General features: G+C 31.8%; 2 pseudogenes; both read right to left on the bottom strand.

Moving 5' to 3' along the window:
- Positions 1-6,436: 6,436 nt before the first annotated feature.
- On the bottom strand, positions 6,437-7,733 carry LOC131621459 (uncharacterized; annotated as a pseudogene).
- A 259-nt stretch (positions 7,734-7,992) lies between these two features.
- On the bottom strand, positions 7,993-9,234 carry LOC131621360 (uncharacterized; annotated as a pseudogene).
- Between the last annotated feature and the right edge of the window lie 6,932 nt (positions 9,235-16,166).

Below are 16,166 nucleotides of genomic sequence, written 5' to 3'. Positions count from 1 at the left end.
CTTTATCTTTCACAACAGGATGATCCCATCCTTTTAAAACAACCTTCCAAGCCTTGTTGTCCATGGATTTCAGAAAAGCCACCATTATGACCTTCCACCAGTTATAATTTGAACCATCTAACATAGGTGGTCTGTTGTTGTATCCCCCTTCCTCATCCATAGTACCCGAAAATATTTTCCCTTAAGCTCACCCAATAATTAGAACAGGGTGTCTGCTTTGTTGCCAATTGAAATTCTGACACTTACATTACAGACGTCTAGACTGATGTTTCAACACCAAAACACAATCTCAAGACAGATGTTATAACATCATCTGTTAACAGAAAACACTTTTACCCCAATAGAAATTATGCAGAATTAAATTCCAGAAGGTTAAAGACGCAGTCAATTGTTAACCCAGTTCGGTGCAACTCACCTACTCTGGGGGCTATCAAACCAGGAAGGAAATTCACTATAGTAGTATTAGTTCAAAGCCTAAACAATCCCAATTTATAACTTATCACCTAATCACTACTTCTGTGAAATTTCTACCTAGAAACCTTCTAGATATGAGAACCCCCTCTCACTTTCCACAATCACCCCAGTGATAAAAACCAATCACAACCTGTGACAAAAACCAAATAACCAAATAGAAGATTACACTTCCAATGAACAATACTTAGTTTTTCTTAAAAGCTTCAACTAAGAACAATACTCAACTCTTTGCTTAAAAGCTCTTGAGTGAGAACAATCATTCTACCCAATGTATTAGAAGATACATGAGTGACATACAAAGAAAACACAAAAACCTTAAAAGACTCCCAAAACCCTTATTTTCCACCCACAGTTTGTTGTTATGAATGCTTACTAATTTAGGTTTAACAAGTCTTTATTTATAGACTCTTACAATATGGGTTTGGACTCTTCAATTAAATCCAATCTTCTCCTTTTAAATCAGTTGCAAAATCTTCACACAAAAATATGAACAAATCTTCAAGATTTCCTAAAAAGTCTCAAAGATCCTTTTTATGAAACCAAATCAAATATGCATTGTTCCTAAAAATATCCTTGATTGGATGCACCTGTATGAGCACTAGAATCTTCCAGAATCCCATTTTTTTCAATCAAATCTTCAAGGATTTAAACCAACTATACTATCATGATGTTCTGGTATAGCATGTCACAACATATGGTAGAACATCTGTGTGAAACACATGACAACAGACCTTGTCATGACAGTTAGTCAAGATGTTACAACAAAACAACAACCAAACAAATAACCAAATCAAACAACTATCAACTAAACCCAAACAACCATATAATTACTCCCCATTTTCAGTCAAAAAATGACAAAAACAACCATGCATTCACCGGAAGAAAAAAAACTCATCTTACTATAATCTCCACACATTTACCTCTATAAAAAAAATTCTCCTGTACTCCTTGCTCACTATAGTGTCACATTCCTTATGAATGTTAACAATGAATTCCTTCACCAGCTCCTCGAACATTTCCCAAAACCAGCAACACTCTTCATCAAACCAACTTCCTTCCTTTTCAAGGACCTTGTCATGGTAGCACGAGTCACAACTTTGCTCTACCCTCTTGCAATTCTAACACTAGCACTATTCCCTAAAATGTCATGCACCATTAAATGGAGGAAAGAGAAAGTGTATGTTGCACTCTTCCACACTTGTAATTGATATCACTCTTCAAAAATGCTACTCCCATTAATTTCCCAAACTTATTTGCATTCAAAGTCTCCCATTAATTCCCCAAACTTATTTGCATTCAAAGTCTTATTATATATATATATATATATATATATATATATATATATATATATATATATATATATATATATATATATATATATATATATATATATATATATATATATATATATATATATATATATATATGTATGTATATATGTATGTCAGTTGCTTCTTAATGGCCACATGCTCAAGAGAAACAATTTTATCTTCAACAAGATCCCTAATAAAATGATGACGAATGTCAATATGCTTTGTCCTGCTATGTTGGATGAGATTCTTGGATATGTTGATAGCACTCTGATTTCACAATATAATGTTATGACATCCTGCTCAACATTATATTCCTTTAACATTTGTTTCATTCAAATCAATTGAAAGCAACTACTTCCTGCTGTAATATATACTCAGACTCACCAATACACAATGGAACACAATTTTGCCTCTTACTAAACCAAGATATAGGATTGTTCCCTAAAAAGAAGCATCCCTCAGAAGTGCTTTTTCTGTCATTAACTTTAATCGTCCAATCTACTTTACAATATCCTACCAGCATGAAATTAGTACTATGAGAATACAACATACCCTAATCACTAGTTACATTGATGTATTTCAAAATCCTTTTCAATTGTTTAATGAACCAATATATAAGATTGTTGAACTGAAAATAGAGCTAAAGTTCTGCGTGAGAAGATTTGCAATAGAATCAATTGATGCATAATAAATTTTAAATAAGCAAAGATTTCATGTCAAATAGAATAATTTCATATTTGATAAAATACTACTAATTGAATTGTCAAGTATGCACAACTTAATAATTTTTTATAAAATTTAACAGAAATGACAATTTTGATTCACTAAATAATTTTTAAAAATTAAAATTGAATGTTCATTAATCAAGGAATAAAAGTGAAATTTTAAATTAAATTAAGCACCAAAATATCATTAAGTCTTAATTTTATTAATAAATAAAATACTTCTTTTTAAATAATAATAATAATAATAACAATAATAATAATAATAATAATATATTTTTAATATTTTAAAAAATCATTTTTAATAATAAAATAACAAGTCATAATTTGAGCAATGTGGTATTTGTGGAAAACGAAGTCATAAGTACTGTATATTTTTATTTATAATCCTCTTTGACATAAATCGGAAAACGAGTAAATGAAGTTGGGCGTAGCGTATGAGGCAACTGGAGACTACGTCACCTGCAGATTGTACGCTGTTGTTTTCAGTGGAAAAGAAAGAAACAGACACTTCTCGGGTTTCCAACCAAAACAGCTTGCACTTTCAGAGCTACTGCACCATCATATCTTTTGCTTAAACACCATCAGTGCCATTAATTTGCCATTTACCAATAACTTGTTTGAAAAGATCATTCACACTAAATTCCTAGTCATACAATACACTCTGTCATTATTCTCTCTCTCCCTCCATCTCCTCAAACTACACAAAATTTCTCACCATGTGCGCCATGTCCCTTACATAATCCCTTTTTTGATACATTTTTATGAAAAAATTATTATTATTCTTATGCTCATCATCCTACTTTATATGGGTTGATACTTTGTGTAAAATATCTTTTTGAAAATAGTGATAGAGAGTATTATATTATGAAACACATATACCTTTAATACATACGATTTTGATATTGACACAACGATATCAATAATAATTTTTTTAAAAAAATATATTAAATATAATTATAAGTGTTCATGTAAGTGTGTGACACAGAGACGGGTACATTTTCATTGATATTACAGAGACATAAAAAATAAAATTATTTGAACCATATTTCTAGAACTAAGAAGTAGAGTCTACAATCTTCATTGTGTCTATCTACAATCTTGGAATTGTAACTCATAGTTATTGATACTGGTAGATTTTTGTTTGATGATTGTTAATACTACTAGTACTTACAAGTACTGTAGTACTATGGAGTAACAAGATGTATCAAAGTATTTTAACCATTTATTTATTTTCAATGAAGTATTTTAGGGCATTGTACGTATTTGTAATGTACACTGTGTTGGTGTGGTTGTGAGAGAGTGATCCACGTGGTAGTGTTGTTGATTGCTTAAACTACATTTGAGATTTCTATTTTGAGGCAAATTCATAGGTGATGTTGCACGCAAAACGCATTAAAGATACCAAAAATGATGTAACGTAACCCATACTATTCTATTCCATCTATTGTCCTCTATTTCTAGAGAGTAATCATGCATGCATGTCTCTTCAAAATCATACCATAAATCTAATTAACAGAAAAAGAAAGAATAATACTCTCCTATAAACTAATATAGCTATAGAGTTAATTGCAATGAGGTGATAGTATCACATCACGTCAATACATAAACCCTAGCTAGGGTTTCATACAGTATTTGCAGTTGGGGCATCATCAAACCATTTGGTTTCAGGCCCTGTCTCACTCTTGATGTCTGGAACAAGGTGAGAGAGACCATAATAGTGGCAGTGTAGTAATTAACACAGCTCAGTGCGGGTCACTATCAAATGTCCATCTTTCTTTTCTTTTTGCTTATCATCATCACTCAACCCTACCTCACCTTCTTTTATCTTTGCTTTTGCCACTCCAACTTCTATGTATTCACACTATTGCCATTCTTAGTCCTACCAGTATGTAACTGCATTTTTTTACAATATACCACTAACAATCATCATCGGCATGTTTATAAAGCATGTTCTTAAATAATTCATTTTTTTTTTTTAATAGGCAAACAATCTATTAAAGGAAGCTAAAGGGAGCTTCACCCAACAGAACAAACACCGTTTCATCTCAAAACAAAGGAGAGGAAAAGAGTTCCAAGTGTAGAAATTACAACAATCAATAATCTTACAAAAGGAGGATAGCCAATTCCAAGATCTAAAAACAATAGCCGACATACAATCGACGAAACTCGGGCTAACATTGTTAAAAATAATATCGTTCCTCATAAGCCATATGCTCCACACAGAGACAAACCAAATCACCGACACCACTCTGCGTTTCCTCTTGCTCAAGATTTTCTCACAATTGAAGAGGAAGGACTTGAATTCATCCAAACTCAATTCCGTTATTGACCCAATCCAATCATAGACTTTCCTCCATATGTTATCCGCAAAAGGACACGACACAAACAGATGCACTGCAGATTCATCAAACGAGCAAAAAACGCACCTGAGTTGGGTGATTTCCGTAATGATACCACGTTTGAAAATGCCTAGTCTAAAAAAATACTCGTATTATTAATACTCGTAAAAGAAGATTTATCAGACTAAATTCATAGTACACAGAGCCTGTCATTATTAATACTCGTAATATATATATATATATATATATATATATATATATATATATATATATATATATATATATATATATATATATATATATATATATATATATATATACACACACTAGTGTGTATACTCGTGCGAGACAAATAGGTTTAAATTTAGTACGATTGATTCCGATAAGTATGATTATAACGAAATTTAAAATAACTATATAATGATTAAGGATATAATCACAACCTTAGATAGTCTCCGCGAGGCACGAGATAAAAGAATTCAATAGAATTTTACACATAAAAATATTTTCTCTCATTTCAAAGGATTTAATAAAAAATATTTGAAAATTCATTTATTTTCCGAAAAATAATGACTTTTGAGATAGAATTTTCTAAATATTAAAAATAATTTTTATTTATTGACTCAAATTTTAAAATTATAATTGTTTTTTACAAATATACATAAGATTCATATAATATGAATTTACATTAACAAAAATATCATACGAATACAAAATTCATATATTATACATTTACATTTATTCATCTTTCTTATAAATATTTAATATATAATAAAATAAAATAAATATATAATTATCTTCTTTTTTTTCATAAGAAATTTGTGATTTCTATATATCATAACTATCTTACATCTTTTGTTAAAACAAATATTATGTCAATTTTAGTATAAATATTACCGTTTTAGATGACATATGCACCATAGAATCTCGACGTTATTTTTTAAACCTTTTCCATTTTAGTTTGATTTTTTAACTATATTTTATTATAAATAATAATATGTAAGTAATAGTAATATTAAAATACATATTGTGTGTACATTAGACATTAAACTAATTTACTATTACAATTAAAAAAACATTTTTGTTACGAATATTAATTAAAGATTGCTGGAATAAGAAAAGTTGGTGGTAATAATAGTAATGGCTTTGGCAATAGACGCCAACGGTGGTTGTTTGATTTTCCAAAGAAATTGTGTAAGGTTTAGAAATTAAGTTTTTTTTCCAAGGTAATTAGAGCACTCACATCCATCATATCCATTTGGGTTCTTTAAATAAGACCCGTTTATTTTTTATATTATTTCACACTTCCCAATTATTTAAACAACCCATCTACAATTTTTAAATATCCATTTAACTCATCAAAAAGTTTAAAATGGATCCCACTAAACAATTCAATATATTATATAAAATATAATTAAAAAATTCATTCAAATATATCAAAATATAATAAGACTAAAATAAATATATATTAAATAAAACAATACATAGCACAAATAATTCATCAAAATTACATTAAAAAAATACATAAATTCAAAAATACATCACTAATACGAAAAATAATAAAAAGATAAATTTAAGACAATTTTTAATTGTTGTTATTCTCATTCTCAAAACGTTGCCATATGTGTTCTATCAAGTCTTATTGAAGGTGTTGATGAATTTGTTTATCACGAACATCAAATCTTCTACGTAGAAACTCTTGAAAATCAATATTAGAATCATTCGGCAATGTTGTCGTGTCGTTGCCTAAATGATCATAAGAAAAATCAAAGTTTCCACCATATGTGGAACGTTCATCTTCAACAATCATGTTGTGTAATATGATACATGTATCCATAATACGTTGGAGTGCATCTAAGTGCCAAGATCGAGCCGGGTTACGTATGATTGCAAATCGCGACTAGAGAACCCCAAATGCACGTTCAATATCCTTTCTTGCTCCTTCTTGATGTTAGACAAACAATTTTCTCTTATCCCCTTGCGACATTAGGATACTTTTCACAAATGTGGCCCATTCAGGATAAATGCCATCTGATAAGTAATAGCCCATGTTGTATTCAGTATGATTGATTGTATAATGAACCTCAGGAGCTCTCCCTTGCAGAATATCGTTGAAGACATTGGATTGGTTCAACACATTAATATCATTATTTGAACCCGCTACCCCAAAGAATGCATGCCAAATCCATAAGTCTTGTGAAGCTACTGCTTCAAGCATAACAATGGGTTTTCCATGATCGCCTCGAACATATTGCCCTTTCAATGCAACAGGACAATTTTTTCATTCTCAGTGCATACAATCAATGCTACTTAACATACCTGGAAAGCCTCGCGCCTCCCCCATCTGAAGTAAGTGTTCAATATCTTGAGCGTCTGACCTTCGCAAATATTGTGCTCCGAATACGCTGATCACGCCTCTTGTAAACTTATCAACTCATTTTAGTGTTGTAGTTTCACCGATTCTTAAATAGTCATCCACACTATCAGCAGACATTCCATATGCCAACATACGAATAACAACAGTGCATTTTTGTAGCGGTGAAAGACTTGATCTACTAGTTGCATCAACCCTCATTCGGAAATACTCATCATGTTGACCCAAAGCTTCCACAATACGAAGGAACACATGTTTATGCATTCGGTATCTCCGACGAAATTGTTCATTTGTGTATACTGGAGCTTCTGAAAATAATCATTGAACAATCGATCATGTCTTCACGATTCCTCTCTATATTCCTTCTTTGACGTCTTGGCCTTCTAGAGCTCGAGGCTTCTTCTTAATTTTGACTTTCAAAAAAAAGTCTCACGAGTTCTTCATCCATGCCATCATTCATATAATCCATGAACATTTTTGCGATGTGGGAAGGATTAGAAGGATCCATGAGAAAAGAAATTTAATATTGAATAGGATGACAACAATTTGTAAAAAGTTAAAGAGGTTGAGAATGATTGTGAAAATTACTGTGTTACTAATGATTATTTATAGGACTAGTTTGAATAACGGCTAGTTTGAATAACGACTAGTTTGAATAACGACTAGTTTGAATAACGACTAGTTTCAAAATACATAACCATATCAATTATAAGAATAACAACTAGTTTCAAAATACATAATCATACTATTCAAAATACATAATACAATTAATTAAGGCCATATTTTTTCCGAATCACGTCGCACAATAAATCATGAGCTTGTAGTTGTCTTGAATTCATATTTGAAGTATCCTTTGAGAGAATTTGTAGATCATCGATCTTCAATCTTTCCTCTTTCATCTCGGCCTTCTTAATCTTTGCTTCAACCTTTTTTCTTTCAATCTCGAGTTTTTCACTCTCAATACGTGCATAGTCTTGTGCAAACACTGACATCAAATCAGTTTTCTTTTTGAATTCATATTTGAATTTATCATATTTAACATTGGGAGTAGACATTTCCACCATCTTTTCTTTCTCCTTCCTTTTGGCTGCCTTTTGACCGATTGGACGACGTAACAGAGTAGGTGATGGTGGATTGTATTCGCTGCTCGTTGGTGTCGGTGGGTTAGAAGACGAAGAATATGCTCTAGATGCTGAATTCTTTGTTCTTTTTGCAAAAGCTTATGATGAACCTGCGAGCCAGTTAGGTTCATCTTTCAATAATCTCCAAGCAGACTCAAATGTAAACTTTTCACCTTCATCTTGAAAATAAATTCTATACGCAACCTGCATGATATTGTTTTCGGAGCTCCCACTTTTTTGTGTAGAAAATGCTTGTTTGTAGCATCCAACAAACTTTTGAACAGATGGATTAATTTTGTGCCATCTACCTTTTAGTGCCATCAGTTTCCTCTCTTTGTAATTCATGTCACGATGCTTGTTAAATGCTTCACCAATTCTCTTCCAGAAACTATCTCCTTTTTGATTAACTCCAACAATTGAATCCTTTGAAACGTTGAGCCATGTTTGAATGAGAATTTCATCTTCTTTCGGTTGGAATCTTTGTTTAGGCGTATTCACAACCGGTGCAGATGCAACATCTTCACCAAGGGTAGTATTTTCCAAGCTATCTTGAGTGCAAAGTTGTGGTGTTTCATGTTCTTGATCATTTGATTGCACACCACTACTACCTATTTTAACAACATGAGACATATTGGGGTTAGTTGATTGAGATGAAAATTGTTGATATTGATATGGATAAGGTGGTGTATGATAGGAGTAATTTCTAATGGATGAATTATTTTGTGGATTTGGGATAAAAAGAGAGTTTTGAAAATTTGGATTATGGTGTGGATTTGGAATAAGAGGTAGATTTCCAAAATATGGATTGTTTTGTTGATTTGGGATACTAGGAGGACTTCCATCATTTTGCATAAAATTGGACCAAGTAATATGTTGATTGGGATTCATTGTTAAATGAAATATATGTAGCCAAAAATCTAAAATGAGATAAAATAAATTGGTTAAATTTAGACTAGATGTGAATGAGAAATTGAATAAAATGAGAGTTAGATATTTATATTAATAATTAACACATCTGTTTAAAAAAAATAACCGTTACATTGATTTCAATTTATTACCGTTGAAGTTGTTCAATTTTATTACCGTTGGCTTTTTCATAGTAGCAGTTTAAAAAATAAAAATAAAATAAAGAGCCATTTAACCTAAAGAACGTAGTGTTGTTTGAATACGTTTTAAATAAGGGAACGTTATAGTCTTTTAAATATCCATTGTATTCTGACAGCATGTCTTAGGGAATAGTGTAGGAACGGCAAAAAGTGAGCGATATTCATGCTCTTAGATTGTTGTGTACATTACGTTTTTCGATGCAATTTATATACTACTCAAGGTTGAAATTTGTCAGAAGTTAATAAATATCAATCAAATGCTATTAATTTGGTACTATACAAATTAATTTAATTTATTATTTAATTTAAAACAATTATATAACTTTATTTAATTTAAAACAATTAAAAAAATTAAAGTAATACAAACTTTGCTTTCATAACAACAATAAAATATAGGAGAATGCACGAGAGAGTGCCAAGTGACAAACTTGCAAAGAACTCGTCTTGTATTATTCTATTAAATTAAATAGATTAACAAAATCAAATTAAATGAATAACAAATAAATAAAATAAAAACAAAACTATCCTACAAAAGGGGAAAGGAATGCCTCATTCCTTCAATTAAATACTATACTTAAAATAAAAATGAAAATTAATAGAAAACTTTTATCTCTCCAAAAAATCGATGAAGGCTCTGTTTGGTAAGACATGTTTTCGAGCTTATCGCTTATGTCTTATAAGCTCATATGATAATTTAGACTCGTTTGATAACGGTCTTTTCATCACGAGTTTATAACTTATTTTACTAGCTTATAGCTTATTTTCCAGACGCTATTTCAAATAGCGTTTTAGCTTATGTATTATAGCTTATTACTTTTTCTTCCTTTTTTATCCTTATTATTTTAATTAAAATCCATTTTTAACCCTTATAATTTATTTTAATTTAAAATAAAAAATTATATATTAAATATCTTTTATGTCATTTTACATTTATAAGTTAATTGAACCGCTAATTTTACCAAACACTTTAATGAACTTATAGGCTATCAGTCTCAACCATCCGCTATAAGCTATAAGTCATCAGCCATCAGCTATCAGCCATCAGTCATAAACTATAAGCTATCAGCTAGCTTATCAGTCAACCGCTATTTTTACCAAACAGACCCGAAGTCTCCCTTGTTTCTCTCATTAATCCAATTAATCTATTTTTTAATTCCAATAAAATTAATTAAAAGCTAAATCAAATCAATTAAAAAAACCATAAAAATAAAACTAAATCCTCTCTTTATTACAATTACATGGCTTGATGCGGATGCAAAAATCTAACTTCAATCCATTGTAAAATTTCACTGTTACAATTACATGGCTTGATGCGGATGCAAAAATTAAAACACGACAACAAAATCGAAGGAAACGAAAAGGAAAAAATATAGGTACGTCATCTTATTTTCTCCATCTTCTTGCTTCTGGATCTAGACTCTCCTTGTCTCCAATTTCTCTGAGTTTGGCGTTTTTGTTTAGGATTGGTTGAGGGAATTTTGGATTTGGATGTGGAAAGGATGATGGAGAATTTTGGTAGAGGTTTGTTATGAGAATTGTAGATGACTTGAAGGAAGTGAAGGTATGGTTTTATAGTGCGAGGAATAAGTGAATTTGGGGCAGCTTTGCATTGATTGAATTTTGACCCAATAAATTCCAAACGTGAGAACCAAAACAGAACCTTAAGATAAGATAGGGAAGTTGCAAATAAATATGAATGACCTATGTTTGATCTTCCCAATGGTTTAATCACTCCTTATTAAAAATTTGAGATTTCTAATAGTGAAACCAATAACACCTCACGTGTTTCAAACCATTCATGTTATATAAATAATTAAGTAAATATAACTAAATAATTAAATAAATTAAATAAAAAACAAATAATCTAAAAATGTAAAATAGGGAGTTTCTATAATTAGAAGCTATTGAAATTATAATAAAGCATGAGAGAGTGACATGTGGCAGACTTGCCAAAGTACTCATCTTGTTTTTTTCTATTGTATGATATTAACAAGTAAATGATATAAAAATATATATGATGTGTATAATAATATATTTCTATTTATAAACTATTTATTTGTATTAAATTTTCAATTTTGTTGAAGTTTTCAAATATAATTTAAAAAATTAATATTATATTAGTTAACTAAAGTGATAATTATAAAAAAAATTAAGGTTAATAAAAATGGATCATGAACTTAAACTGTGAATTGATAAAAATGGTACTCCTTCCGTCCCAAATTATATGTCACAATGGCCAACTTCACACAGATTAAGAAACAGTAATAAATGAAAGAGAGAATGGTGACTTTACCCAATTATCCTGATTAACTATTAGTGTATTTGAAATAACATTAATCTTAAGTGAGAAAACAATAAATTAAGAGTATTTATTAGAGGGTGCAATTGAAAGATTAAATATAAAATTGCATTGGTAATGTAAAGTGACAAGTTTTTTGGGACAATTTTTTTTCAAATGTGACATTTATTTCGGGACAGAGGGAGTATAAAACTTGACAATTTCTTTATCCACCCCAAGCTTCTTAGAAACCTGCACGAAATTCCTAAAACGCCCCTATATTTCGGAAGTGCATCTCCGAAGTCATCAAAAAGGGTGATTTCGGAGATGCATCTCTGAAATCATTTTTTATTGAAAAAAGGTGTTTTTGGAGATTCATTTCCGAAAGAGTGATTTCGGAGATACATCTCCTAAAACACATGCGTTTTACAGTTTAAACAAAACAACCTCCCCCTTTTTCATTTTACCCTAAAACTCAAAACTTTCAAAAATCTCCCCATTTCTTGCCACTACTGTACAAAGTTAATTCTCTAAACTTGCTCTACAACCTTCAAAGACTACTTCAAAGGCTACATTCAAAGCTTCCAATTTGTAAGTTCTCACAACCTTAAACTGTAGGATTGAAATTCATATTAGAGCTGTTAGAAATTAACAAAATGTTATAGGGTTAAGTTATTATACGTCATTGAGTGTGTTTAGATAGGAATTTTTTTTTGAAGCATTTAGGGGAAGAAATGGGTTTCTGCTAAAAATGGTGTTCGCAGGTTGTTTCGGAAGTGCACTTCCGAAAACACCTCTCTGACCATTTTCAGAAATGCACTTCCGAAATGAACTCAGATTTTTTTCTAGATTGTTTCGCCTTCTTATCGGTTTCTATTATTTTAGGAAAATGTCAAGAAACCCCGCACGACTTAGACAGGGTAGGGAGACCCAGACCGCATCGGCTCGACGCGAGCGGGCCTTACAGTTAGCATCGACACGGGGATGGGGTCGAGTATCCGTCCAAACGGATGAGGCGCCTGCTGGTTCCTCATATGGATCTATGAGTCGGCTGGCTCGGGCGTCTTCCTCTCGTGATGTGGTATGTGAGGAGGAGGAGATCGAAGAGGAGGTGAGACATCATGAGGATGAAATACCTGATGCTGACCCTCCGAGCGGGGAGGATGACACAGAGGAGAGCTACCCAGAAGGGCCTACAGACACTTCCGTGCTGATTTACTATCACAACCACGTCGCTCGACGTGTTTGGGAGGGAGAGGTAGTTTTTTTAATTATACTTTATAATTTAACCGTTTTTATTTAGGTTTTTATTCTACTTTCTCCTAACGGTCTAACTAAGTTTCTTTTTTATTTTTGTTGTGACAGAAGCGACCGACCATAAAATCCGTGAAACATGCACGAAATATATTTTCTTTGTTTAAACCACAGGCTTAGTGGTTTAATGACGTGGTAGCTGGGAGCGGGCTTGAAGGGTTATGCATAACCGACTATAGTACCATCAGCCATGGCACGCAGAGCGCTTTTGTCAAGAGGTGGCACAAGGAGACATATTATTGCCACCTTCCTGTTAGGGAGTTGACGATCACCTTACACGATGTGGCCTGTCTGCTCCACCTGCCGATCAGAGGGAGGTTGCTCGACCATTCTCGGATACAGAGGGTTGAGGCCATTGAGTGGATGGTGGACTATCTGGGCATGGACCCAAACATGGCGGATTATGAGTGCAGAGCGATAAGTAGGCGCATATCAGGTTCTCTAGCTTGATACAGTTGTATGAGAACTACTTGGTGGCGGCAGCGGAGTCGGAGCAGAAGGGTGAAGAGCTTTTTACTGAGTATCACCGTGCCTGCGCTCTGCAGTGCTGGTTCATGTTCTTGGTAGGCACTACACTCTTTATGGACAAAAGTGCAACCTACGTCGACATGACGTATCTTCAATACTTTATCGATCTGTCTACCATGGATCAGTGGAACTGGGGGGCAGCTATTCTGGTATACCTATACCAAAAGCTGAATGAAGCCTCCAACTGGAGGACCAGACAGTTGACTGGATCATGCACCCTCCCCAAAGGATTGAAAAATAGTTGCAAAATGTTAGAATAATATTGCAAGTGTGAGTAAGTGGGTAAATAGTCCCACATTGGATAGGAATATGGTGACTTGAACATTTATAAGTGGGAGAACCTACTCACCTATCACCTTAAGGTTTTAGGTGGACAAGTGGCGTGTCTCTCACAGAGATGCCTAGTCATACACTAAGTATCAATGCTTCCTAGTGAACCCCCAACAAATGGTATCACGAGTCTTTGGTTCGAGAAAGGGAACGACTCACTTGTATCAAAATGCCCAAGAAGAGGTGTCTCGTTGCCAAAGAAGAGGTTAGACGGTACAAGTGTAAGTGGGGATCATTGCGGACTCACACTTGAGGGAGAGTGTTAGAAGATACTGCAAGTGAGAATAAGTGGGAAAATAGTCCCATATTGAATAGGAATGTGGTGACTTGAGAATATATAAGTGAGAGAACCCACTCACCTATTATATTAAGGTTTTGGGTGAATAAGTGGCGTGTCTCTCACAAAGGTGAATACTTCTCAACTATGTATCAATGCTCCCTAGTGAAAAATTCCCCCAACACCTATCACAAAGGAGAATATATAAGTTAGATCATTGGATGTGGAGAAAGATCCTTTCAGGCCTTGAGAAAAGGATGAAGAATTGTTTGGTCCTTAAGTACCATATCTTAGTGCAATTGAAGCACCAATGTACCTTGCTAATTATAGACGTCTTGATATATAATTTGTTGTAAACCTATTAGTAAGATACAGTTCTTCACCTACACGAAGACATTGGAACGAAGTCAAACATATACTTCGTTACCTTAGAGGTACAATAGACATGGATTTGTTTTACACAAAAGTATCAAGATTTGAATTAATAGGTTATGCAGATGTAAGTTACTTATCAGATCCTTATAATGATAGATCACAAACAGATTATTTGTTTACATGTAGAGGTACAACTATTTCATGGAGATCAGTGGAACAAAGCATAGCAGCAACATCATCTAATCTTGCAAAAATTTTAGCATTACATGAGCCAAGTCAAAATGCGCTTGGTTGAGATCCTTAATTCAGCACATACAAAATACTCGTGGTTTATCTTTTGAAAAGTTAAATACAACGACCATATATGAAGATAATATTGCATGCATTGCTCAATTGAAAGAAGCTCACACTAAAGGAGACCAGACAAAATACATTTCTTCAAAGTTTTTTACTCACGATCTTCAAAAGAGTGGTGATATAAGCTTTCAACAAATCTGTTCATGTGATAACCTTGCAGACCTTTTCACAAAGTCACTCCCAAGTAGAATTTTCAATCAACTAGTACAAAAGATTGGTATTCATCGAAGAAATGACTGTTCAGCTGAGGGGGAGAAATGAAAGGCTATTATACTCTTTTTTCTTCACTAGATTTTTTAGTAAAGTTTTAACGAGACACATCTTCAATGGACATCTAAGGGGAGTGTTATAAATAAAGATAAAAGTGAATGTCCATCATTCTTCCCCTTTTTCACCTTCTTATTCCCTATTAATAAATGTGATTTTTCATCTCCCTTGAATCCTATAAACAAGATCCACATTACAATGTAAATGATACTTTTAGAGAAGATAATACACTAATTTTCTTTCTTCTCTTCCTTTCTTTGATCTATATATTATTTTATATAGTTTCATAATAGGTTTTATGAATAATTTGTTAATTTATTTTATATAGTTTCATAATAGGTTTTATAAATAATTTGTTAATATAAAAGAAAATAATGGGATAGTTAGTTAAATGAGGTTTTTTAGTGGAACTAATATCACAAATTAAAAAAAAAAATCATTGCATATAAAAAGTTATCATTAATTAAATAACTTAATAATAATAATAATTAATTAAAGGTAGTTATTTTAAAAACGGGATTAAGAAAAAAATAAAAAAAATAAAGTAAGAAATTAGTGGGATAAAATTAATAAAGTAAGAAATTAGCGGGATAATGTTAGTTTTTAGAAAAATAAAGTAAGAAATTAACGAGATAAAGTTAGTTTTTTAACTTTGAACAGGTGGAATAAACAAAAAAAAAGTTTATTAATAAATATTTAAAATTAATAAATAATTAATAAAATAAAATATAACAAATATTATAAATTATTAAAAAAGAAGTTAGTTTTTATTAAATAATAAAAAAGTTAGTGAAAGAGGCTAATTAATGGAACAGATAAAAATAAATAAATATAATAATCAAATTATAAAATTACAAAGTCATCTTCAATTTTATAGGCAAAATTATTAAATAATTTAATAACTATTATATAATAAAATAAGAAGATAATAGGATAAAGTTAACTTTTTTTAAGAAATTAAAAAAATGAAGTAAGAAGTTAGTGTGAT

The sequence above is a fragment of the Vicia villosa genome, unplaced genomic scaffold (genome assembly GCF_029867415.1).
Source record: "Vicia villosa cultivar HV-30 ecotype Madison, WI unplaced genomic scaffold, Vvil1.0 ctg.000004F_1_1_1, whole genome shotgun sequence".
NCBI classification, from domain to species: domain Eukaryota; kingdom Viridiplantae; phylum Streptophyta; class Magnoliopsida; order Fabales; family Fabaceae; genus Vicia; species Vicia villosa.
The sequence above is the reverse complement of the archived record's forward strand: the minus strand, read 5'-3'. Positions and strand labels throughout refer to the sequence as shown.